This window comes from Arachis ipaensis, chromosome B05, assembly GCF_000816755.2.
Source record: "Arachis ipaensis cultivar K30076 chromosome B05, Araip1.1, whole genome shotgun sequence".
NCBI classification, from domain to species: domain Eukaryota; kingdom Viridiplantae; phylum Streptophyta; class Magnoliopsida; order Fabales; family Fabaceae; genus Arachis; species Arachis ipaensis.
This window is the reverse complement of record NC_029789.2, coordinates 19,810,000-19,813,051: the sequence shown is the minus strand read 5'-3', so window position 1 is coordinate 19,813,051 and position 3,052 is coordinate 19,810,000. Positions and strand designations below refer to the sequence as shown.

General features: G+C 34.0%; 1 pseudogene; it reads left to right on the top strand.

Moving 5' to 3' along the window:
* Positions 189 to 3,052, top strand: part of LOC107643266 — a 6,612-nt pseudogene continuing 3,748 nt past the window's right edge.

Genomic DNA, 3,052 nt, shown 5'->3' with positions numbered 1-3,052 from the left:
ATCTATTTTTAATATATATTTTATATTAATAATTAATTTTAGTAAATTTAAACAAAGCAATCAAATGACGCCAGATAAGCATAAACACCACAAATCTTGTACACTTCAAAGTACCTTACCCTTTCATTAAAAGCTTTGTTTAATGTGAATAATGTCTACCTAAAATAAATAAATAAAGAAAAACAAAAAAACAAAAACTTCATCACTTACAACATAGAACACAGTCACACACCACTTGTATTCTATAGTGTTCCGGGTGTGGAACCTTTGAAGCTTCTTCCTCAGTTTCAGAATTACAAGCTCCTATCTTTCTAAAATAATGGCTTCACTTTCTCTCAACATGGTTTCAGTTCCACCAAGAACAACAACAATCTCATGCAAAAGAACAAGGGTGCCTTCACTTCCTTTCTCATTCACTAGTAGGTTGACTCACCACAGCACTTTCTGGTTTTCTTGGTTGTTGAAAGAGTACAAGATTGGGTTTTGCAAAGTACCATTTTTTGCTTAGGTTTAGTTTTTCATGAATCAAATGACACTCAATTTTGTTATTTTTATGCTTTTTTGGTGCTTGTGGCTTCATGGGGACTAATGGTTTTGGTGTTTTTGTGTGAAAATTGATTTCAGGGAGGAGATTAACTATTAGAGCAACAGAAACCGATACAAATAATGGTAATTTGTGCTTTCTTGAGTTACCATTTTGATGTTCCTTTTTCAATTGGTCATGTTTTTCTTAACATTTTTTCTTTCTTTGTTTTTTTTCAATGGGTTGGGATTGAGCAGTTAAGTCTCAGGCACCGGATAAGGCTCCGTCGAAACACGGTTCAAGCATCAATCAGCTTCTTGGTATTAAAGGAACTGCTCAAGAATCAGTGAGTTAATCAACTGTGTGTTTTTTGTTGAGTTGTGATGGTTAGAAATTTGGGTTTAAATTTTCATTATGAATGCACAAAATGATCTCAATTAGATTTAATAAATAAAGCTTGATTAGCACCACAATTTCATTCACTTTTATTTTCTTCACTTATTTAAAATTGAGACGTAGGAGTTCAAGAATGAATGACAAGCAAGTGTAGTTGTTCTAGACAAAATTTCTAATTCTTCATGCTGTTCTTGACAAAATATTCCAAATCTGACCACAACACGACCCGTATTTTACCCGAAGTTATATATGTTTCTTAACAGTCTTGATGCTATTTGAAACTTGTTTCTACTTTTGTAAACTCTCTCCTCATGCGGAGGGTGAACTACAATGCACAACCTTGTAAATTAGGTCGCAGTCTGATGGGAGCCTCGTGTATTAGGCTGCCATTCATACATTCTTGAAAATGTAGTTGAACATGTTGAAAACAAATTAAGTTTGAATCTGTTTATAAAGTACTAACCCGAAAGTTTTTGGCCGCTGAAAATTTATTGCTTTGTTTACGTGTACTTGTTAGTTAACATTATGAAATGATGAGACAACTTTGGTTTTGTACTTATTCTTTCTATTTATGCTGTGCAGAATAAATGGAAGATTCGCCTTCAACTTTTAAAACCTGTCACTTGGCCTCTGTTGGTTTGGGGTGTAGTTTGCAGTGCCGCTGTTTTAGTTTAATCTCATTATTCTGAGACTGATGTTTTATTTCTTATGTTCTTTACTTGTTTGGTCACCACATATTTCGTTTTTCCACTTGAAATTCCACAGGTTATTACTCAAATATGGGTGCTGGTACTAGGAGGTCTTGGCTTGGCAGGCCTATTAGACGTATGGGTAAGTACTGCTTAGTCTCGAGATCCTTCTGATTAAAAATTTTCCAGTTTGATGTGTATAATTACACACATGGAGCTCATTCATAAAAATCTTCATATCATTTTTACCCTGATCCCAGACATACCCTTAGCATCAATTTCCTGTAGGCTAGTTTCTAAAACATTTCTGTTATAGGCAGGACATGACTTCCCCATAGTTTTTTACCTTGCCGTGGGTGGATCACTTCTGTCATACATATATTCTGCTCCTCCTTTGAAGGTAAACATTTAAATTCTTCTTATTCTCTTTTCCATTATTGTTAAGTGTCATATTATTATTATTATTTTTTCTTTTATGGTCCTTTTGGCTAAGTTTTTACTTACAATTTAGTTAAAACAAAATGGATGGATCGGAAACTTTGCCCTTGGAGCAAGTGACATCAGTTTACCATGGTACAGTACATTTTGCTTATATAATATTTGTACATTATGAGTTTTATAGTTTTAACTGATAACCTGATTTAGTTAATTCATTGGCTTTGTTTCTTGATTCATGATTTGATCATGTTTGATTTGTTTCTAAAGCATCATTTCTATGATTGAACTGTCTTTGACAAGTTCTTAATCATTTATTGCTGCAGGTGGGCTGGTCAGGCTTTGTTTGGGACACTCACATCATAGTGTCATGATTTGTTGCAAATATCTTTGGTCTGTTACACTGTAGTTGGGCATTGCCATCGTCAACGACTACAAGAGTGTTGAAGGGGATAGAGCTCTTGGGCTTCAGGTCAATTCTGTTATCCTCTTCCTTTCCATTACTGTAACATGAAATTTCAATTTTTTTCAGAAATTCTGGTCTTGCAAATTCACTAACACTGAAGTTGATGCTCTAACCTTTTCTATTGCCAATCTAATATGCACAGTCTCTTCCGGTTGCTTTCGGTACTGAAATTGCAAAATGGATTTGTGTTGGTGCTATTGACATTACACAATTATCTGTCGCTGGTATATTTTTTGTCCCTCCAATACTTAGATATTTGATCTGCATTCGAAGGTTCTTTTTCGTTTTAATGTACATTGCACTCTATCTGGAAATTATTCATCATAGTATCATACTAAACCATTATTGTGTATCTTTATTATTTGTGGGTTGTAACCTTGACATTTTTGGTACACTCACAAATCAATGCATATAAGAATTGGATTTATTAGTGTATCAAAATTGTCAAAACTCAAAAGTCAAACTGCCATTTATATGGAATTGACGGTCTAGAAGGTGGCAGATGATTTATAAGGAAAAAGGTAAATATCTAAAATCCCGCCT